At 40.9% G+C, this 24,689-nt stretch overlaps 1 protein-coding gene across 11 annotated transcripts in view; it reads left to right on the top strand.

Moving 5' to 3' along the window:
• The window catches only part of LRMDA (leucine rich melanocyte differentiation associated), a 1,316,989-nt gene that overhangs the window by 1,156,184 nt on the left and 136,116 nt on the right, over nucleotides 1–24,689 (top strand). For 4 of the 11 annotated variants that reach the window (XM_081564357.1, XM_081564526.1, XM_081564462.1 and 1 more), the window contains one exon: nucleotides 270–671. The exons of the other annotated variants lie outside the window; for them this stretch is intronic. The gene's annotated coding sequence lies outside the window, so the exon portion shown is untranslated. Of the gene's footprint in view, nucleotides 1–269; nucleotides 672–24,689 lie in introns of those variants that run through there. 11 annotated transcript variants of the gene reach the window in all.

The raw sequence follows: 24,689 nt of genomic DNA, 5'->3' as shown, positions 1-24,689 counted from the left end.
CTATAGCAGCTTACGAACAACAGAATGATATACTTAAGGTGCTAAAAACAAACAAACAAAAACTACCACCGTGTAATTACATTATCATTGTTGTTCATTTGCCAAGTCATGTCCAACTCTGCAGCCCCATGAACTGCACCACACCAGGCTTGTCTGTCTTCCACTATGTCCTGGAGTTTGCTAAAATTTATGTTCATTGAATTGGTGATGCCATCTAACCATCTCATCCTCTGCCACCGCCTTCTTCTTTTGCCTTCAATCTTTCCCAGCATCAGGGTCTGGGAAAGCAACAGCTCCCTCCAACAAGTCAGCTCTTCACATCAGATGGCCAAAGTATTGGAGCCTCAGCTTCAACAACAGTCCTTCCAATGAATATTCAGGGTTGATTTCCTTTAGGATTGACTGGTTTGGTCTTCTTGCAGTCCAAGAAATTCTCAAGAATCTTCTCCAGCACCACAGTTCAAAAGCATCAGTTCTTCAGTGTTCAGCCTTCTTTATGGTCCAACTTTCACACCCATACATGACTACTAGAAAAACCTTAGCTTTGACTATATGGACCTATGTCCACAAAGCGATGTCTCTGGTTTTTAATACACTGTGTAATTCCAAACCTAACAGAAATATCTTTCATAAGTGAAGAGAAAAATAAAGATACTTTCTAGATTTACAAAGATTGAGTGAATTTGCTATCTGCATTTCTATGTTAAATAAGTACTAAAGAGAGCTCTAATAGAAGGAAAATAATCTGATAGTGTGTAGTTGAACCACACTGTGTCCGTTTGGTCAGCTTCATCTTAGCCTGACTGTCCTACACCCTCTCCTTTCCCTGTGACTGAGCAGTACCCTAACTCACAAGGAATGTGCCTACACCAGATGAGTTCCCTATCAACTTCTACCTTTGGAATCTGGAAGAATGCCTTTTTCTGTTTCAACTGGTTAAATGGTCATGAGACCCTCAGGGAGAGGAAAAAATCCTTGGTTCCCATCTTGCAGACATGCTTCTCACTTGGTAGCCTAATTCTATTTTTAGCTTTAGCCTGTTGTACCCCTTTCAGCTTCTCCAAGCACAGCTGCAAACGCCTTTGGATCATTGTCCCCACATCCTGCCTGTGTGTAAGTTCCCCACAATAAACTTCATAATTATACTTTATGGAGTCGCCTGCTTCATTTTTCAGTCTCAATGTTTCTTCTCAGTTCAGAGAATATTATTCAATACCTCCACCTCCCAGCAGACAGAATCAAGGATATGTAAGAAGGAATGAAGAACACAAAGGGAAAGGTAAATAATTGGATAAACATGAGAGCAAACCAACTGTACCAAAAAAAAATGTCTTGTGAGGTTACAAATATATATATACAAAATGAAAATGTATGATAGCAGTACAAAAAACACCAAAGATACCAAGGAACAAATGGAGGTTAAGTATTCTAAACTCAAAATTATCCGAGAAGAGGTACAACTATAACTTATGTTGGATTCTAAATAATGTATTATGTAATATCTAGGATAATCACTAAAAGAATAGAAGAAAAATTCCCTTGTAGTAAGCAAGAAAATGAAGAGGAAAAAATAATAAAAATATTTGATTAATCAAAAATGTCTAAAGCAAGGAGAGAAAAAGGTTACAAAAGTAGATGATGCATGAAAAATATCATTAAAAGATGATAGATGTAAATGTAAATATGTTAGTAACAATATTACATGTAAATTGCATGTTGTTGTTCAGTTGCTAAGTTGTGTCTGACTCTTTGCGACCCCATGGACTGCAGCACACCAGGCTTCCCTGTCCTTCGCTATTTCCCAGAGTTTGCTCAAACTTGTGGCCAGTGAGTTGGTGATGCCATTCAACCATCTCATCCTCTGTCACCCCCTTCTACTTCTGCCCTCAATCTTGCCCAGCATGAGTCTTTTCCAATAAGTCAGCCCTTCACATCTGGTGGCCAAAATGTTGGAGCTTCAGCATCAGTCCTTCCAATGAATATTCAGGATTGATTTCCTTTAGGATTGACTAGTTTGATATCCTTGCAGTCCAAGGGACTCTTAAGAATTACATGAATAGTTCAATAAAAAGGCAAATATTATTAGACTGGATAAAACCCCAAACCTAATGATATTATGCTTAAAAGGAACAGGACAATTTATAGATAAGTTGAAAATCAAAAGAATGGGAAAAAGATATGGAAACATTAGCCCTAAGAAACCTCATATAATATCATATAATGCATGAAGCATTACTAGGGAGAATTTTATAATGACAAAAACTTGACTGCTGAAAGATGGAAAAACATTACATTTTTATGAACCTCAAAACTAGTTTAAAATATATAAAGCAATAATTGAAAAACTAGAAAAGAGAAAGAAAGAAATCCATAAGTAATATGGGAGATTTAACATACCTCTATTCATAACTGATAGCACAAGCAGACAAAAAATTAATAAGAATACAGAATCCATTAAAAACATAATTAACAAACATGAATGTAATAGAGGAATGAATCAGATAGTGACAGAATCACATTCCTTTCTAGTAAGTGTGAAACATTTACCAAAATTTGTGAAAAGCTAGATTTTGAGGTTAGTGTCAACAGATTTCAGAGTTTCTCATCCTGGACACTATTAACATTTTGGACTAATTCTTTGTTGTCAGGGGCTCTCCTAGGTATGCATTATAGGATGCTTAAGCAGTAGTCCTGTCCTATTTCCACTGGATGCTAGAATCAGCTCCCCTCCAACGATTTTGTCGAAAAACAAATGTCTCCCGATATTGCCAAATGTGCTCTGGGATGAGGGAAAAGTCAAGACTTATTTAGAATTTTCTCTTTTAAAATGCTTTAATGAAGCCAGTAATCAATAATAAAAGATTACTAGAAACTCTCTACGATGTGCAGTTAAACAATACAGTTATAAATGACCCATCAGGCAGATAATCAAAATGGAAATTATGAAGTATTTTAAAATGAATTATAATGAAATAAGACATATCAAAATGTATTCAATGCAACTTAAGCTGTTCTTAGAAGAAACTATGTAGAATTAAATGTGTATATTCAATAGAAGAAAGTTTGAAAGTCAAGAGTGTGAAGGTCAAGATTCCCGACTTTAGCCAAATGAGATCAGCACGTCCTGTTCTCAAAAAACTGAATGAAATTGACAAAAATGATCATGTCATCACTCTGGAATTGTACAAAAGTCATATGACAATCTTTGATAAGCTGCTGAACTTAGGGCAAAAACAGTGGGAGTCTGGCATTTAGGCTTTCTGGTAGAACTACTCTCACTAACCTCTCCTCTAACAGGTAATATGGATGCTGTGCCCAGGTAAGGCAGACCATGAGGACTAACACAGTTGAAGGAGACTCCTTCCATTTGGGGCAGCGGTAATGCTCATGTTAAATGGAAATGATTTCTCTGAGACAAACAAGTAGAAAGACCAATGGCTTCATTCTAGTACTTCAAGATTATAGGTCCTATGTAACCTTTAGTCTGTTCAATTCAGCTCAGTTGCTCAGTCGTGTCTGACTCTTTGCGACCCCATGGACTGCAGCACGCCAGGCTTCCCTTCCATTGCCAACTCCCAGAGTTTACTCAAACTCATGTCCATTGAGTCGGTGATGCCATCCAACCATCTCATCCTCTGTTGTCCCCTTCTCCACCCACCTTCAATCTTCCCCAGTATCAGGGTCTTTTCAAATGAGTCAGTTCTTTGCATCAGGTGGCCAAAGTATTGGAGTTTCAGCTTCAGCATCAGTCCTTTCAGTGAATATTCAGGACTGATTTCCTTTAAGATGGACTGGTTGGATCTCCTTGCAGTCCAAAGGACTCTCAAGAACCTTCTCCAACACCACAGTTCAAAAGCATCAATTCTTCAGCGCTCAGCTTTCTTTGTAGTCCAACTCTCACATCTATACACAACTGCTAGAAAAACCGTAGCTTTGACTAGAAGGACCTTTGTTGGCAAAGTAATGTCTCTACTTTTTAGTAAGCTGTCCAGGTTAGTCATAACTTTTCTTCCAAGGAGCAAGCATCTTTTAATTTCATGGCTGCATTCACCATCTGCAGTGATTTTGGAGCCCCCCAAAATAAAGTCTTTCACTGTTTCCTATGTTTCCCCATCTATGTGCTATGAAGTGATGTGACCAAATGCCATGATCTTAGTTTTCTGAATGTATTGTCCCAGATGGGGCAAACGTATTCTTGGCCAAATCTGTATATGTTCTCAGTGGTGACACAAAATCTCCAAGCTATTTTTACACTCCTTCCTTACTCTGAGGCTGCACACATGAACCATGAGACTCAAAAGCGACTATAAGACAATAGAACCCAAGGCAGACTGAAAACATCCTGGATTTTTAATGCCTCCTATTTAACATATTTAAATCATCCCTATAACCCAATAATAAGACAAAATGCAATTAAAATATAAAGTATTTGAATACTCATTTTATCAAAGAATTTGTAAAAATGGCTAATTAGTACAAAAAAGTACTTACTATTATTAATTGTTAGAGAAATGTAAGTTAAAATCACAATGAGATATCACTATACACCCACTGAAATGGCTGTAGCCAAAAAGAAATGTAATAACCAAGTATTGGTGAGAATGTAGAAAAAAACGGAAACTTTGTGCATTGCTAGTGATAATGTAAAATAATACAGAAACCTTGGATAATAGTTTGGCAGTTTCTTTAAAATGTAAAGGTAAATTTACTATATGATCACTATTTCTATTCCTGTTAATCTATTCAAGATAAATAGAAAAAAATGTACTTTAATCTTCAGAGCTTCATTAGTCATTAATTCCTGATATTTATCATTTATACATTTTTGTCTTTTTCTCAAGAAGCCCCTAAGAAGGTTGATCAAAAAAAAAAAAAGGCACAAATTGCAAATATCGGTAATGAGTAAGGGGATGAAAATACAGATCCTATAAACATAGAAGGAGTAGATCATGAGCACCTTGTGCCAATAAATTTGAAAAACTTTATGAAACATTCAAAAATGTTTAAAAGCAACTGACTAAAACTGACACGAGAAGAAATGGAAATATGATTATTCATATAAGTGATAAAGAAATTGAATTGGTAATTAAAATTTCCCCCAAGAGAAATCTTCAAGCCCAAATGGCTTCAATAGTGAATTCTTTCTATACTATATGGAAAATAGAATCAATAATAATCTTATATAAACTTTTCAAGAGATGATAAAAAGTTGGTATTATTCTCAACTCATTTTTTTGCAGCAGACATTCTTGACATAAAACATGCCAAAGACATTACAAAAAAAGGAAAATTGTATGTCAGTCTCATAAGAAACATGGAAACTATAACCAAAACATTAGCAAATGAAATCTAAAGATATAAAGAGGCAAAATATATTACAATCAAGTTGGGTTTTTAAGTTTGTTTCAACATTCAGAAATCAACCCAATCATGGAAGGAAGTTTCCTAAACAAAAGTATCTGATAAAAATGTACAGCTAACACAATTTTCATGTATGGTCAACTGTTGAAAAAGCTTCTCTACTGAAATCAACAACAGAAAGATGCCACCTACCCCTACTCCTATCTGGCACTGTAGGTAAAGTTCTAGACAGTTCAAAAAAGGAGGTAAGTGATAAGATGCAAGGAATGAGAAGTTTGGAAATTAAGAAATAAAACTACATTATTTGCAAATTATATTTTGTGAAAAATTCAAGAGATATCCACAGTAAGAACAAACTTTAGGATTAATAAGTGAATTTTGAAAGAATGCAAGAAACAAAGTTGATATAAATAATTATATTACTATATACTAGCAACAAGCATTTAGAAAATGAAATTTTAAAAAAATGCTATTTAAAACAGCATCATGAAACTTCACATTCTAAAGGATAAGTCTAACAAAAGATGTACAAGTTCTCTACACTGGAAAGTACAAAGAAATATTGAGAAAAATTTAAATAGGTGTAAATAAAGATAGGGATGGATATGCCCATGGATATATGGGATGGATATATCCATACATTAAAAGATGTAGTGTTGTAATAATGTCAGTTCTCTTCAAATTAATCTCTCAATTTAATAGTGCCAAACAAATATAGACTATATCTTTGACCTGTAGACTTTTTTTTTGTCATTGAAATTGAAAACCTTCTTCCAAAATTTATACGGAATGGTAAATGGCAAGAAGAGCCAAGACACTCTGGAACAGGAAAAACAAAACGTTATGGTAAAGTTTAGATAATTAAAGCATATTCTACTTGTGCAAGGGTAAAACATAGGGTGACTTATAAGAATAGTAATATGAAGAGGGGGAGCAATTACTCTCACAGTTAACAGTCAAAACAGCTGGACCAAATTATGTGAAGGCACAAGAAGTTGACCAGTGACATAATAAACACTAAGAGGTGTTGACTCTTGCTAAACTGCAGCTGCATCAGGTGAGCCCTGTGGCTTTCTTGCCTTGGAGTGTCCCCAACCACCATCTTGTCCTTAGGTCTGGTGATGGAAATCCACAGCCTTACTGACTGGAGATGACAGGTAGCAGAGTTCACAGGAGCAGAGCAGGTGGACATTGAAGCAGTAAGTTAGGAAATGAAAACCCACATAAGGGCTGAGATCCACCTTCTTATCAGAAAGATATAACATCCTAATTAGGTATGCAACTAGCTACAGAGCTTTAAAAATGACCCTTATAGGTTGAACTGCATCCCTCCAAAAGATGTGAGTAAGCCCTAATTGAGCATTAATGCTGTCCTTGTAAGACAAGGTAAAGAGACACAATGTGATACATCTTTTAATAGTTACCTTTGGCGGAGCGATGACTGGAATGGGCCATGAGGGATTTCTGGTGGTACCAGTCAAGTTCTGTTTCTTGATATGGGTTGTGGTTATTGGCGTGGCAGTTTCCACGTTTTGGAAAACCCACTAAGCTCTACTCTGGTATGTTTTGTGTAGTGTTCTGCGTGTATATCATATTCCTATAAAATTTTCTCCAGATATCTAACAATAAATAATATGCCTGTTGTCACCATACCTATACAGTCCTACACCATACGGTCCTAGAACTAATTTTGACTTCTAATACTGCACTCCAAACCAGTAAACAGACTGATAGTTGATAGATGATAGTTACATACATACATAGATGATAGATACATGTTAGATGATAGATAGAGTGATAATGATAGATAAATAAAGAGATAAATGATAGATAAATGAATAGTTGGATAGATGGATAGATGGTTAGATGGACAGAAAGGCAGATACGCAGGGCTGCTTGGAGAGCAATCATTACTACATGTTTGGGCCAGGAGAGAATACTTTTGGTGTTGACATAAAGCAAAAATATCTTTAGCAGTTCCTGGGAAGAGTGTTAAAAAATAATAGAGCAGTCAGCCTGAAGAGAAGGATGCTTAGTTGCCCTATGACAATTAGAGGTTTTATAACATAAAAAAGCAATTCTTACAAGTACTAAAATTTGCTATCCCATCAAACATTGTAAAGTGGATGAATCAAAATGATAACATAACCGACTCATTTGCTTGATATCTAGTTTCTCCTCATTGTGTAGTTCAAGTGATAGTTGTATACTACTCTTAATTTTTTTAAAAAGATATTTTAGAAAAACAAGACAAAACAGCATAAAAACACAACAAAAACCACAAACAAATTTTTTTAAAATGTGCTGAAATGATAATATGAGAGTATTGACTCTCAGATCAGAGGGTACACTTCAGGAATGACCGTTATGCATGCCTGAAGTATGGGCCTGCCGCAGTTCCGTAGATGTGAAAAATTAACCATTTATTTTTGTGGTTAATGCAGCACATTTATGCAGCAGAAAGGAATGTGCTGGAATGCATAGCATTCATCACTTGCATCTAATAAGCAAGCAAGACCACAGTCAGAGACTTTGTATCAGGCAGGTAAAGGTTAGGGAAGAGAAAGACAGGAACATATTTTTAAGAAAAGGAAAGTGGCAAAAGCAGGCTTCTTGCAGCTGGCTGAATCCTCATTCCATGAGGCATTGTTCACCATAGCTGTTTGCTGTCTGAGGGACTTGGGAATGAAGAAGCTCTTCCCTGTATCTGGTATCTGGTGTCAAGCTCTCGTCTTATGCTTTGTCAGAACATCATTTCCCACCCTTGGCCTCTAGAAAAAGCCATATTCTCTAACCATGTTTGTTGATGTCTTCCACTCAGTATTATCATCCTACTGGTCCACCATGCATGTAGATACAAGTTAAACCTTTCAGGTTAATAAAACCCTATTGCCATACTGAGGATGTTGCCCTCAATTTTAAGTGTAAGAAGAGTGTGTTGAAAGTTTTGTCTTGGACTAAAATGATTTATGTTTTGCAATGAGTACTCTGCCTCTAATGTGACATCAGATTGTAGGTTCTGTTAACAAATGTGGGATTCATTAGGGGACGCTCTTGCAGATGTCCAGTAAGAGACGGTTTAGCCTAGGATAGAGGTCAGTAAGCCTCTTCTGTAAAAGATCAGGTAATAAGTAGCTTATGCTTTGTCAGTCCTGCGATCTCTAGCAAAAGGACTTCACTCAAAATAGCTATAGACAACATGCTAGTGAGTGGGGATGTCTGTGGTCCAATAACCCATGATTTACAAAAGAAGGAGGTAGACTGGACTTGTCTTGCAATCCGAAGCTTGCTGACCTCTGGACTAGAATGCTGGTATGGAGACAGAAGATTTTAAGAGATGGTTAAGAATTAATCAGAAGCTCTTTCTCAGGGATTGGATGTGAAGAGAGAGAGGGGTGGTCACTGACTCATAGATACAAGTCAGCTTCCTAGACTGATCCTAGAGTCCCTTAAAGCTGTGTCTCCAGCTCCCCTATCCATATCTTGTACTCATTAACTATTGTTTTGGATGTTTTTCACATTTGAACACTTTTCCTAAGCTTCCAATTTTTCCACTTGTGAGTCCACAGAACCCTACAGCAGATGCCAGAAACTTGATTTGCCAGTTTCTCTTGCAGGGCTGGGATGTGACCTATGCTCCACTGACCAGATGCCCGTGTGACACTCTGATTCAGAAGCAAGGGACTCAGTAAAGCAGACATTGCTCTGAGGGGATGCAGGCAGAGATGTTCTGAGGGCAGCAGTGACTGACACTCTAGTGACATGTCCTGACTCAGCATAAGGGTGATTGTGAGCTGCAGGGTCTGAGCCAAGTGATGCTCTCACTGATGTAGCCTGTGATAGAGGTTGTGAGTGCCTGAATAATCTCCAAACCTGGTTCTCTGGCTTGGCGGTTCTCTGGTTCTCTCCCAGATAACTCTGCGAGTCACATAATGTCTTCCAGGAAACGTCTTTCCTTCTTGAAACTAGCCAGACTGTCCTGCTGTGCATAACCAAGAACCCTCATTGGTACCCTCCTTCATCTCTCTCTCTCTCTCAGTCCTTTAATCCAAGCAGAAGAGGATTCTGTAGAAATGTCCAAATAATCCCTTCCATGAGACATCTTTTGGCCGCATCGAGCCTTAAGGATTACACAAGAAAATTGTTTTTAAAAACCTAAATATGCAAAGCAGAATCACTACCAGTTAAGCACTGTATTGCACAAATTGAGAGGAGAAAATAAGCTTGAAATCAGGTTTTTGAGAATAAAATTAGGATGGCAATTGATAAGAGAAGAGAAGGGTGCTATAGGCTGGAAAGCCCATACAGAGCCTCAGAAGCAGCAGGGAGATTGGTTTACATTCATGTGGGGAGGTGGATCAGGAGAGGTGTGGATGAGCAAGGCCAGGGCATGCTACTGAGGCCTGAGATATCAATGTGAGAGGTGGGATCCTCTCTCATAACAGACCAATGTCTACAATCCAGTGCTTCTCTTTCTAGGCCTTTGCAACTGCTGTTCTTCCTGGCTAGAGACATGTCTCCCAATTCTTTATGCTGGGATGATCCTTCCTCATGGGATGGGTTATGTTATAGGTCAGGTATTCAGGGAACCAGGTTCCGAGACCAAGATTTGCATGCAGGTCTCCTGGGAAGTGTCCTCAGGAACTAGTCCTTATAAGGAAGTGAGAGGAGCAGGACTGAGCAGAGAAAGTAGCTAAACAGGATGGAGCTGCACCCAATCCCATCAGCAGCTCTGGAGCTGGGACCTGCTTCAGAGTTGTCCTGCCTTGAGGCAAGGAACTCAGGCCTTGTATCCCCATGTTGGCCAATCATTGGCTTTAAGTGCTCCAGGAAAAGTATGTTTTCTTAGGTTGGGGATTCTTCAGCTTAGGGCGATTCTTAAGGATGGAGAAGGGGAGGATTAGTTCCTTGGCCCCAAAGTAAGGATTCTACAGACTGACTCCCACCCACCCTTCTCAAGTAGGTCCCGTGTTATTCTTTTTTATAGCATGCTATTATTTTTCCTCCTAGCACTTATTATGATTTATAATTGCCTATTTATTTTTATATACTTGGTTACTGTCTATCTCTTCCACTAAGCTCTAACAGTCATAAATGTAAGGACCATGTCAGTCATAAGTGAAAGTGAAAGTCACTCAGCCGTGTTCGACTCTTTGCAACTGCATGGACCATACAGTCTAGGGAGTTCTCCAGGCCAGAATACTGGAGTGGGTAGCCTTTCCCTTCTCCAGGGGATCTTCCCAACCCAGGGACTGAACCAAAGTCTCCTACATTGCAGGCAGATTCTTTACCAGCTGAGCCACGAGGGAAGCCCAAGAATACTGGAGTGGATAGCCTATACCTTCTCCAGTGGGTATTCCTGACTCAGGAATCAAACGAGGGTCTCCTGCATTGCAGGCAGATTCTTTACCAACTGAGCTGTCAGGAAATGTCCCTAAGCCTCACTGCATCCCTAGCATCTCACAGAGCACCTGCACATAGTAGGTGCTGAACCAGTATTTGTTAAATGAATGAGTGAGTGGATATAAAAATAAAGAAGTAAAGCCATAAAGCAGACATGGTTGACATTGGTGGCTGGATCAGAGCAGCAGGTGGGAGTATAGCCTAGACCAGGGAACGAGGGGCTAGTATTATGGGTCACCTGAAGCCCCCAGGAATATAGATGTAGAGACCACGGTGAATGAGGTAGCAGGAGAGAGTGTGAGTCAAAGACATACCTCACCAGCCTTTGTTTTGTGGAAGACCAGCCACCTTTGACTTTGCTGGCAGTACTGAGGAGCTCACACTCACAGGGTGTGAAGCATGAACCCTGGACCGGAAGAACACTCATGAGATGCCTCACAGAGTCTGGTTCATCAGCAACAAATCTCTAGGGGAATTCAGAGTACTTCCTGTCAAAAGATGGCTCATCTCTCATATCATGAGGCTGACTAGTGGTAAAATTAAATGTCAGCCAAATAACTTCCTATGTGGGTGAGTGGTTTCTCAATCCATTATGCATGTTCACATGGCAATACATTAAGGGTGAGGTCTGACATCAAGACTAAGACACCAGGTAATTAATCAAAACCCTAATTCATTCCCACAAACCTCTGAGCAATGCATCTGAGCAGTGCATTGAGCTGCACGCTGTGGTTGATACAGGACTTGTATTCTAATGGGAGAGACTATACAGCTTAAGACAATGTGAGGTGGGAATGTGGAAGTCATGTCACTTAGGGGGAAGCGCCTTAAAGACTGAGGCCACAGGCCTCATACCCCATTTCACACAAACTTGTGCTGAAAATCACAGATTCAGCCCCCTACCTAGGGACATGTTTTAACAAAATATTTCAATAAAAAAATGTAATCAAGCTAATAGTGTAAATTCATAGCTACTATCAGCTTGGATATAAGACAAAGAATGGAAGAGGGGCTTTTCATTGAGCCCACAGCTCAAGCACTGGAGAGCAACTCTGGGTACCTAATTGAGGCCTTTTGATTGGAGGCAGTCTGAGCAGAAGTTCATTGTATATGGCCAGCACACACCATGGGTTATAGAGGGTTTGTGCTCATAATTCTTCAAGGCAGTGTCTGTGATTCACAGAATCACCATCTTGGTGTCAGAAGAATAGGTGCCCAAAATGGTAGTAGTCCTAAAAATTTACTTTGCTGTACATGTTGACTTTCTAAGCATACCTTTCCAATGAGAGCAACACAGGCTGTGAACATCACAAGGTCTGGAAAAGAAACTGAATGTTGAGGAAAAAATCAGAATGGCTTGATATAAACTGGTAGAAAGGGCTTTCCTGGTGGCTCAGTGGTAAACAATCCATCTGCAATGCAGAAGATGCAGGTTCAATCCCTGAGTCAGAAAGATTCCCCTGGGGAAGGAAATAGCAACTCACTCCAGTATTTTTGCCTGGGAAATCCCACAGACAGAGGAGCCTGGCTGGCTATAGTCCATGGAGCAGCAAAGGGTCAGATATGACTTAGCGATTAAACAACAGACAGAGCAAACTGTAGAAATATCACTGAAGAGTTCTGTACGGGGTTCACATAGCACCGTGGCAGAAGCACAGGTGTTGAAATCAGACCTACTTAAGTTCAAATGCTGTATGACCTTGGCTGTATTACTCGACATCTCAGAATCAGTTTCTTCATCAATATGATAGGGTGTTAAGTCCAATCTCAGAGGGACATGGGTGATGCCACCCACTTATTTCATAAGAATGGTAGATATTATTATTTTTGTTTTTACTGTTGTTACTATTTCTACCATCTTGCCTAAAATAGAGCTATAGAACTGGGGCCCTCCTCTCAGCAGGTACCCCATAAAATGGAACTGACCCAGAGCCCCTCGCCTTTTTGCTGTCAGGCTCATGCGTGGTGTCCTAGCCTTACAGCTGAGAGCTCCATTTCTACACCAAAGCTACCTTGACAGAATGCTGCTTTGAACCAAGTTTGTACTTGTCCCTGGAGACACATAAAGCAGTGAGAACCACGGGGCTGATAATCACTGAGGGAAGAGACAGGAAACAGGACTCTCCCTGTGACACATAGCGGAGAAGGGGTTGCATGTGCAGCCAGGGCGTCAGGGGGAAGCCTGAGGAGGTCAGAGAATGCTTTCTGGAAAAGGAGAGGTCAGAAGGGTATGCCTGCCTAAAGGTTGGCGCCAGTTCCACTGTGCCTTGGTGCCCCAGCAGGTTCCTGTGGGCAGCCCCTTTCTTGCCTTAGTAAGGTCTTCAGATCCCAGGTCACCTAAAACCCATCATTCTTTTGAGAGTCTTGCGCACAGAATACTTGCAAATTTGATGAAAACTTGGATGATTGAGACTTAAGTCATCCTAGTCAAGAGCAGTGGTAAGGCAGGACTTGAGGGACCTGACAGAGCTGTGTAGGAAGCATGGGACCGTCACTTGCCTTGTAGGCTTCCTGGTCTGCCACACTGTTCCCTGGGTGCCTTGCCAGTTGCTGGAAGGTGCTGTCATACATTTAGTACTCTGACTCTGGGTCAGGAGGAGGTAATAGGTTGCCTCAAAGAGAAAGTCCCATACTACCATGGTGCTCTTGACTTGGTGGATTTTGCTGGAAGAATGTTTCCCATGAGTAGGGCAGGTGCCTCCTATGCAAATCCTACAGCAAACCCCCCAGAAGTTGATTTCCCTCTCAGCTAGATCTTAGACATCTCTTCATGATGTTCCCAGAGAAGGCCCTCACTTCCCTCCTCCTCCTTCCACTCCTCCCAACCCTCCATGGGAGCTCAGGGTCTCAGGATAGCCAGGGCCTCTCCCAATGCACCCACACTGCTTATGGTCATGCCCCACCTTTCTATCCAGGGTCCATGCTTCTCCTCATGTCCTGGGATTCTGGCATCCCTCATGGTGAGTGAGTGGTCTGATGCCAGCCCAGTCTGAGAAATGAAGCGTCTACCCCAGTTTTGGGTGTGGGAGGGAATGGACAGAGGTGGGGATGCAGCAGCAATCCCATTACTGGTTCCACAGGCAGCAATCACCCCCTCTCCACATTCTCAGCATAGTTACACTGGTCAAATATTATAAAATGATAGAGTACAACATGCCTAAATACATCACTGATTTGCCAATAATTGGTATCGGTGTAGAAGTCTAACTGGCGGAGCAGCCTCCCGAGGGATTGATTTTACTGTCTAATGGTTGAGAGAGATGTTATCTTGATTAATTAGGAGTCAAAAACAAATGCATCTTCTATTAGATCTCCTGTGGCATTCACCGGAAAAAAATTCTACATGTGTCTCAAAAATGTTGGAAACCTAAAAGGAGAGGGTGAGCCGGGAGCAACCCGCTGCTTCCACAGCCTGTCCTGAAAGAAGATAACGTTGTGAGCACTGGGCAAGCTGACGGGAGCTTATCGACCCACAGGAAAGGGGGTGCCCATCTTTCTCTTCTTTCTAACTGCAGCCTTAAATTCAGAAATTAAAAAGAGAAGGCACCACTGAATACAGAGCTTCCACTGGAGTCGATAGTGTAGCCTTCCTGATCTTGGCTGGATGTAAGTGTTCCATTTACCTTGCTATCCCCAAAACTGGTGAACAGTCAGGTACAGGATTACAAAGGCTTTCAGAAGCACCTACGGGATAATTTCCAGAAGTCATGGATAGAGTGCTGAAAAATGTTATCCTTAAAGATGAAAGACATATGCATATCATCTGTATGATAGGTAAATTGTGGTCAAAGAACACTTGCACAGAAAATCCCGAGGAATTTAAAAAGAGAACTATTACTTGAGCATTTTTAGTGAACTTTAAAAATTATTCATTGACTTTAAAATACCTATTCATCCAAGATGATAAGCCTCATATGAAACAAAGCTATAATGAAGGTCGATTTTCTTTTGGATTTGTGAGCTAATTTCTAACAAGCAATCTACATTAGGTTGTTGTTGTTTTTTCTTTATTTTCTTTATGATCTAAAATTTTCTCTGCCCTTACACTTGAGCATTATCTGAGTTAGTGAAGCTGAAGGTGAATCTACCTGCCATGTAGGTATGGCAAGAGGCTGAGTTATGAACACACTGGAAAACATTATGAGCTCCCTGTGCCAAACTGTAAGTACTCTGCTGTTCAGGAGCTGTTTGCCATTGGAGAAATGATGTGACATTTCTAAACCTCTGCGTTCTATTTGCTGTCACTGGGTTACTCAACAAATATCTATTAACAAATATTTATCAAACTGAGAGAATACAATGACACTCAAAAGGTGCCTGGTCCCTGCCCTTATTGGAGCTTAGTGGCAGCTGTGTGATTTTAACTGGGATAGTGTATGTAAGAGGATTCTGAAGTCTGTGATCTGCTTACTAACTGCAATATAGTGTGTGTGTGTGTATATATATATATATATATATATATATATATATATATATATATATGTATATATGTATAGTAATCACTAGATGATTTCTGTCTTCATCGGGCGTGAGTTGAAGCCATCCCATCATCCCATGAGATGTTTATTCCAAAGTCTACACTACAGGTTTGAAAGACTGTCTGCCAAGTTAATTTCCTGAATTTACTTTTTTTTTTAAGGACATTTTTCCCACTAGGAGAATAGTGTTTATCTGCAGAACTCAGATTAGAGAACAAGACCTGGGTCAAGGTCACCTTGATGAAGGCAGCCCTCCCTTACAGCTTAACAGAAAATTTGTTTGTTTGTTTGTTTTTTGCTAAGTGTCAGGACACTACACTTTCCTTAAATGCTTCCCCAGTCTCCTTGCCATTCTTCAATTTCCACATTAGGCAGATCAGATCAAACCAAATCTTCACCTGAAGTTAACTTTTCTCATCAACTGACATTGCCTGGATGCCCACTTTGGGCTGGGCTCCGTACCATGGGGCAAAGACATGATGGACTCTTCTGCCCTTGTGGGGCTCACCAGTTTGTCCGAAGACCCTCAGAGAAGTCCCCACTTCCTCCTTTTTAGGCAGTTTTGAGGAAAAGGCACAGAAATGAACCCTTGGCTGCCTGAGAATGAGGTGGGAACTTGTATAATAATGTTCCCCTGCTCCGCCTATTTCAGCAGCTCTGCACACTCAGTGAAAAGAATGGCCCAAGAAAGCTGCCCTCAGCACCACACAATTTATAGGCAGAGAGTGGTTTAAAGGAGCCAATTTTAAAAGCTTCATGTTAAATTTATGTGGGTTTTTCGGAAGAGTTTACCAGGAGAAAAAATATATATATAGTGTAAAATGTCCACAGTTTAGCTATTCAATTATCCCCTTCTCCCTCATGGGGAAGGGACTTCACAATGGGAAACCCCTTTTCTCTGACCCACTGAAATCATTCACTGAAAATAAGAATCTCAGGTTCCTCCCCAAAATGCTGACACATTTATCAGACCTGCTCCTGGGAAGGTCTAACTGACACCCCCTCATCTATTCAAGTCTTTACATCTTGGTCCATTCAATGAATGGGCAGTGCCTGTAACAGCCGTGGAAACTCACACTTTTCCTCCGATTCTTATGGGATGTGTGTGTGTGTGACCATGGTTAATAGCAAGTGGCTTTTGATTCTAATGTGTTCATCTTTTTGAGCAGAGTCAAGCCTAGCAACATAATTCCTCCATAGAGATCATTCATTTAAACATTTTTATTTCATGGAAGAGGAAATTGAGGCCTGGTGATGAAAAGACTTTTCCCAAAGTCAGCAAAGAAGTAGAAGGGCCCATAATAGACCTGATTTCTGTGTCCATTGAAACCTCACCCTTTCTTTAAGACCCAGTTCAAATCCCACTTCTTCCAAGATACATTCTCTGGGCCTTGTTTTGCCCATATGTGGGCTGTGCTTTCTCCTACTTGTTGTCTGGCTGGCTCCTTCTCATCATTTAGGACTCATTCTCAATGACCTTCCATCAAAGAAGTCCTCTGTGGTTACCCAATAAGGATTAGATTACCACCACCACCAACCCCCTCTAGCTGTACCAGCTGGACAATGAGTAATACTGAAGTTTAATTAATAGTAATGCTGGTATATAATGTGCTTAGTTGCTCAGTCATGTCCAACTCTTTGCAAGCCCATAGACTGTAGCCCACCAGGCTCCTCTGTCCATGGGATTCTCCAGGCAAGAATAATGGAGTGGGTTGCCATTCCCTTCTCCAGAGGATCTTCCCAACCCAGGGATTGAACCCTGGTCTCCTGCATTGCAAATTCTTTGCCGTATGAGCTCCAGGGAAGTTCCTGGTATAAAATATATATATATCAATTATATTAATACTAGTATGCATATCATACAAGTGTTGGGGTGTAAAGTCCATGGCAGACAGCCAGGAAAGACAGATTTGACTTGCGGAAATCAAGGACAGGCTGGAACCTACAGACTGAACTGGAACTAAGGAGGACAGTCGGAAGCCCATGCTGGTCTCTTACCTCCGATAGACCTCCAGCTTTGAGGAGTGGTGGGCTATAGGAGAAGCTAGCCCCATTTGTCAAGCTGGCCCTTCTTTCAGACATTAGGAAAGCTGAAGTAGAAGACTTAGCAGGAGTTTGAGATGCTCTGAGCCTGACTTCTGTCCCAGGCCACTCAGAGGAGCCGACAGATAAGTGACAATGTATGAGCTGCCTCCACTGACCTCCCCAGAGAGAAGGAACACATTCGCACCTCCACTGCCCTCTTCTAAATCTCAGACAGAATGTCTTGTGTGGCCCACATTAGCTTGAATCTGTGAAGGGGAAGGAATTCCGGGAAATGTTCCAGTGTTACTGAGTCCATACAATAGAAATTCACTACAATGCCCCCCCCCCACCTTATTGAATTGGCTTCCATAAACAGCCTTTTCAGCTGTAAATAAAGACAAAGCAAATTAAGGGAAGGATCTCGATGTACTAAAATTGCCCTAAGAATTCCACAGTCTCAAAGGCCTTCTAAGATTTTTCTTGAAATAAGCCATGTCCAATGACTTTCCTGCTCCAAAGCTCGTATTTCACCCTTGTTCTCATCACTCTACTTTGTATCTATAGGACAGAGTTCTTCTTTATTCAGTGTTTTTACAACAGTTCTCAATTTCTTCCAACCAAACTTTGTCTGGGAGGCAGGTTGGGGTTATGTAGCAGATTTGGATTTTGAGAGCTTAAGTCTTGCCCAGGGCCAAAGTGGAGGGCCTTGAACTCTAGCCTCCTGACTTTCCTCCTGACTGGGTAACAAAGAACAGACGAGCCTTTATTTTCTGAAGTGCCTTTATCTTTTAAAAGGAGAATTCATTCTGTCCCCTTATTTTGGGCAACACAAAGCAGCAAAAGTCCCCGTGGCAGAAAATAAACTCGGTGGTATTTCCAAAGGGGAATTGCACACCTTGCATCTTTCTTGTAAATATGTGACTTTCGTTGTGTACCTAATGCTTTGAGAAAAGACTCTACATGCCTGTTTATATGCGTGTCGTATCTTCCAAATTAGCAGGCATACTCCTAAAGCAAGAGAATCCCATCACTGCTTGTGCTTCCTCCATGTGTGTCGCACACCAGGGTGCCCGCTTTTCAAAGCAACGCCTGATGGAGACAGAATAAGGTGTCATGCCTCCAAAACAGTTTACTAAAATTGCATGCAGGAAAAACTTTAAACACAAGGATAATTCACACAGTTAAACACAAAAGAGCTTTTGGATAAGAGGTGGCCAAGGGAAATGATCCACCTTGCCTTTGAGTATCCCCCAAGTGACCCCCAGAGCAGCTGTACAAAGCACAAAAGACATTCCCCCAGGTTCTGTATCATCACCTGAGCTGCACGCGGTTGATGGTTACGAAGAGCTTGGCTAATTCAGTCGGCTTGGTTCTCTCTGCCCTGCTCTGACTGACAGGCCAGGCCCCTGCTCATCCCTGAAAACTAGCATCAGGGAATGACATACAGTTTGATAACATAAGATGCTTAGGTTTTTTGGCTCAAGTGAGATGTTCAGAGCTAATAGCCCTGTGAGCTGAGTTTTAGCTGCGATCTGCACCTTGAGATATCCGTTATGTCTGGCTCAGGAAAAAGGGGAAAGAATGAGAGCTTATTTCTAGAAAGGTTTCCGATGAGCAGCATTTGTCATTGAAGGGGAAGATGGGTATAATTAGCTTGTCAGTCTAGTTTGGGCTGAGCAGGCTGTCTCTGCTAAGAAAGATGGACTAACTGCCAGAGCCACTGACAGGCAGTCGATAGCGCAGCAATTAATGTCATAAATAATTCCAGAACCAATTACATCAAAATGGACTCGGAGCTTTAAAAAGGTACAGAATTCTCTTATTCTTCCTGCTAACAGCAAGAAACAGCTTTCATTTTTCTCTGTAATTACTTTTCATTGTATATAGCAATACAGCTGAGCTTTTTCTGTCCATATTTAAGCCTTGTCTTTCTCCCAGCCTCTTCCCCCACTGCCAGCCTCCCTCCTTCACCCCACAGGACAAGGCTGTTAAAGTCGATCTTCCCTGCCAGAGCAGTGGGGTGAATGTATAATCTTTTAACTTGGCTGTTGCTGGAGAACTCCAGCTACACCTAAATGATTAAGAGCCAAGTTTTCGAAAATGTCATGGACAATGACAGCCGAGTGCCCCAAACAATGGCATTTGGAAATGAAGACATTTGTGAAATAAATGGATTTGTCTTATTATTTTAAAGGTTGCTGTGACTTTGCTTACACTGAATTTATCGATTTCTTTCCCCCTTCTCCTCTTCTTCTTCTTCCCCTCCTCCTTCTGTGTAGTTGCAAGCATAGAAGCCAGGCCAAACTATTCCCTCTACACTGCAAGCGCAATTCAATACCGCCCATGTGTGCTAATGGGCATTTTTTTTTTTTTTTAAGACGGACTATCAGTCTCTTTAGCATAGCATTTTGCTTAAAAGCTATTCTCTTGAGCTGTCTCAACTCTTCGTCTGATTCTCTGTGCGTTACAGCACATATGTAGATAACACAAAGGCTATTATAGCCATAATCGCAACGACATACCAGATACCACTGGTGCTAATAGTCTTTTTTTTTTTTTTACTCCAGCCTCATCAGTTGCTTCTCTGGCTGGTTTAGAGAAAGGAGGGGATTGTGGGAAAGCAAATTACTGTAGTATTCATTCACAGCTTTGTTCCTGGCCTGACAAACATTTCCAACTTTTCAACCATGGTGGCATTTGCTCCGGAGGGACCAGAGAAAATGGCTTATGAAGCTCCCACAGCTTCGAAACCAGAAACAGCTGCTGGTGTCGCTGGCAGTTTGCTGAGTGTGCTCTGGCTTTGAGCTCCTGCAGCTGACGTCTCTCCCTTTAGCAGGAGGTGTCACTGCGGTGAGTAGTAATTACAGCGCAAGATTTTAGAGGACACGGGATAATTAGGCCAGCCCGCGCAGGCATAAACACTGACATTTACCATATTAAAAACTGGCGATGTTGGCATTTTCCTCCCTCCTAAGACCACAACAATAGCAACCTCACTAACAAAGACACATTTTCAAGAGAACAAAGGGTCTTTGCATTTGGGGGAGTTGGGGCACCCAGTGTTCAGCAGTTGGTCCGGAAGGGATTCTGCTGACCGCTTGGGAGAGGGTCTGGCTGCAGTTATATGGCTCATATCCTACCCTCATACTCCTTGCCCCTGGATACGCAATGCCGTATCCTAGGTTTGGATGATGGAGGAGAGGTATATGTCATAAGTGCTACTATCCAGAGAGCACCTCTTGTCTTCTACTTCAGATGGGATATTGGTAGACTTTCCCCATCACCTGGGTGATTCCATGGCAATGACATTAGGTCTATTTCCTGGCTCTTTGGCAAGTGACAGGCAGGAGGAATGTAGGAGACGTCCAACAATAGTCCTGTAAAACCAAACCACCTGTCCATGGGCTCAAGCTGTGGGGATGCTCCTCACTCTCCATCCCAAGAAGAAACAAAAGAAATGCCACCCTCCCCAAATTCAGTACACCCTTGGGTCCAACTGAAACTGCAGTAGGGGTTACCAGCCTGCTTCCACTTCTGAAGGATACCAGTCTGCTTTTAGTGTGATGCTGTAGAGCCAGGACCCGCGTTTGAATCCCAATCTGGCCACTTTGCTATTAAAGGACCCTGGGTGACTCCGATCTGCAGTTTTCCCCTTTATAAAATAACAAAATAGAACTATCTATGGGCTGTTGTAAGGATAAAAAATATAGCTGCATATTTACAGCATTGTGCGCACAGAGTTTAATAAAATGATAGGAAGAATTTGATAAAATGATTTATGGTTGCAGAAGTTCATTTGCCCAAAGTAGGTAACTGTGTTTGAGCTTGATTTTCCCAAGAAGAAAGAAGGCTCAATGAAGTCAAGTTTCCTATGCTTGGGAGAGATGGCAGTGATTAAGTGAGGAGCCCTAGATACTCTCTGAATGCAAGAACAGGAGAAATGTTTGGCTGGTGATGAAGTGGTGTGAATCTGATGTCACATCTGCTCCCTCACTGACCCTACAGATGTAGAGGAGGCCTTTCTTCAGGCTGAGACCAGACTCCAGCTTTTTGGATGAGAACTTCTCAACATGGTCTCTATTTTAAAACATACTCCTGACCATGGAGGCCTTCATGGTATATCAGATCGTTGGCCTTCTCTCTGGTGAGGGCTCAGGACCTGGATCCCCTGAAGTAGGTTGTTGGGAATGGGGTAATGGAGGCATGTGATCTGGAGGGAAAGGCACTGTGGATCTGTAGAAAGACCTGGAAGCCTTGATTTAGGTGACTGTGCTAACTGTATCACTCTGGACAAATTACTTCAACTCACTGAACTTGAATTTCCTAACTTATCAATAGGAGAAAATAGCTTGCCTCCACTCACCAGTGCTGTGGGAAGAATAAATGAGCCATCCCAAGTGAAACACCTGCCTATTAGATACTAAATCCTTTGCATATCCCCCTTCTCATCTGTCAGACACCTGGCCCATCTCACAAGGAGTTTGTGAGGATCTGGTGTCAAATGGTACATAAATATGAAGTAATTTCTTGTTGTTATTATTCATGGTACCCTGAGGAGCTTTCTCTATGTGGCTCTTGCCTCTTCAGAAAGTCTGACTCTGTGTTCCTTGTCCTGATGCTGGCAGCAATGCAACCCTTCTGGGAGATCAGCAGCAACAGATGCTAGCAAGCTGAACTGGAGATGGGTCCTGCTCGATTAGCTGTATTTTCCAAATTAAAAATAAGCCCAGTAAATTTATTTCAGCTATTTTTAGATACAAAAGTTAGCCCTTAAGAGTGTTTTGGAAACATAAAAATCAGAATTTCCAGGATCTTTTAATGACTTGTGAAAGTCACTTGTAAAAGGATCACATATTTTAAATGGTAGCTCTTTTGGACAGTTTGGTCCCACTGAAGATAAGCATCTCCACAGGGACTGAGCAGTTGGTTCAGCACCCATCTGTACCAAGCAAGAATTTGCTTGCACAGGGAAGGTCAAGGCAAGATTTGTGGTTAAGCCAACAAGAGAGTATGACCTATGAGTAGCTTTCAGCTCTAGGGTGGTCTCTCTGGATTTTGTCTAATATGGTCCCAAAGCTGTGTTCCCTGTGGTCTTCCTTGCCTTACTAAGCGTTTTTTCTGCTGTTTAGTATCTTGAGCATCCATTCTTCTTCCCCTTTTTTCCTTGGCCTTAAAGAAGCTGAATTCTTATCTACCTTGTAGGTATTGTGGGTTATTGGACAAGCACATAGGTTTTTGAATCAAACAAACTTGGGTTTAAATAATAAACCTGATACTATCTTGTTCAACATTGTTGGACAAATTAGCCAATAGTTCTTAGTCTTGCTGTTTCTTTTCTTTTCATTTCTCTCTTGTTTTCTCTTCTTGGTATAATGGGTAGAGTAATACCTGCTTCATAAGGTTTTAGAGTAGGTTACATAACATCCAACAAGCTAATCATGAGAGTAGTAGCAAAATTAATGTTTGTAAAGTCTATAGGCAAGAAGGCAATGGCACCCCACTCCAGTACTCTTGCCTGGAAAATCCCATGGACGGAGAAGCCTGGTAGGCTACAGTCCATGGGGTCGCTAAGAGTCGGACACGACTGAGCAACCTCACTTTCACTTTTCCCTTCCATGCACTGGAGAAGGAAATGGCAACCCACTCCAGTATTCTTGCCTGGAGAATCCCAGGGACGGCGGAGCCTGGTGGGCTGCCATCTATGGGGTCGCACAGAGTCGGACACGACTGAAGCGACTTAGCAGCAGCAGCAGCAGTGATAATAATACTAGTAGAAGATACTATGATTTACACTCTTACTCATGTTACAGATAAAAAAGATTGTAGCTAAAATCCCAACTCATTTTCAGACTTGCAAGTCCCATTTGAAATCACTGTAAAATATGCACAAAGCACCAGGCACACAGTAATCTGTGATTATTGGTTTCCTTATTGTTTGAACTGGAGGATAGTCCTTAGGTCCTCACATTGAATTTTGGATTTACTTTGAGACATCTGAATTCTATGTTGCACTCTTCTTCCTCCCAAGGCACTTCCAGGGGGACAGATGACCTCTCAACACACCTATTGCCAATGTCACTCTGTGGACTGAGAAACAGGTTTTGTGGAGATGCTGGCTGTGATGTTCCCAAAGAAGCATAGAAGTTGGTGGAGAACTCTAGCCCAGGGTCAAAGATACTGTAGAATATTAGGCATTTACTAAACTCCTGTTTATTAGATATTCAGTAAACTCTTGTTTGTTTTATTTTCTGTATAATTCAGAAAGTACTCAGAGCCTACTTCTGCCCCCACCCCCAGCCAGTATCTCTCTCATTTTTCTCATCATCCAAGTCTGTCCCTTCTTAATTCTCCTGCTAATAAAAGTTTGTCACTCTTGGTATGTTCCAAAGTTATCAATTCTTCTTTCCTCTTGATTATAAGACTGAGGAGCGTAGGAAACTTTACCATTTGTGTCTATTGATATATTTCTGCCTCTTGGAATAGTGAATGGAACTCAGTGAATGGAACTCAGTAAATATTTGTTGAATGAATGAATGAATGAATGAATGGCTTTAACTAGAGCCCTTTAAAATTTCAGATGCTCAGAGAGCTTCTTTTCTAAAAATGAGGAAAACCAAGTTTTCTAAGAAAAAAACAAATCCAACCTCTGAAAGTTCAGGTTAGATTTCATTCTCTCAAATGACCAAGCTCTTTTCTTATCAGAAATGACTCAAGTGCCTCTACCTGGTAGGCTTTCTATAATCTTAAACAGCTGGTGGCTGACTTAAAACTACATTGTATGTCATATATATTCCTAATTCTGAAGACTAATAGAAAAGGCATTGTAGATATCTCTTTGAATATAGATCCCTTCAACAAAGCTATGTGTCATCTATAGATTTGATAAACATGCCTTTGTTGTCATCATCCAAGTCTCTGTACAAGAAAAATATCAACAAAAGCATTTTGAAAAGTTATCTTTTTGTATCACCTAAGATATAATGCTTATACATATAAGTATGTTAAATATAAATATTACTTAATATGACTATTACCTACATAAATTTTCTGTGCTTCTTGACTAGGCAAAGGTTCACTTCTGTGGGGTTATTATCTCTTTTTTTAGATGGTAACTAACCCCTTCTTACCATCACCACCCATAAATAATCTCATAATAGTCCATCATAAATACATTTCTTTCTCTTCTAATAGAACCACCTCTCTGAATGGACACCCTGGAGTGACACTTGAGTTTATTAACCAATTAAAATATCACCAGGAGCAGCACCCAAGAACGGGAGCTCGGGTATTATTGAGTAATGCATCTGAAGAATGTATGTGTGGTAATAAAGAGAGACAGCCTTCTTTTGAGCCTATCATTAATAAACAGAATGCAGAGTTGAATTCTGGGCTTTCAAACGGTCTATCTGCCACTTCTTATTT

Source organism: Giraffa tippelskirchi, chromosome 2, assembly GCF_054371585.1.
Source record: "Giraffa tippelskirchi isolate mGirTip1 chromosome 2, T2T-mGirTip1v1.2.pri, whole genome shotgun sequence".
In the NCBI taxonomy this organism is placed as follows: Eukaryota; Metazoa; Chordata; class Mammalia; order Artiodactyla; family Giraffidae; genus Giraffa; species Giraffa tippelskirchi.
The sequence above is the reverse complement of the archived record's forward strand: the minus strand, read 5'-3'. Positions and strand labels throughout refer to the sequence as shown.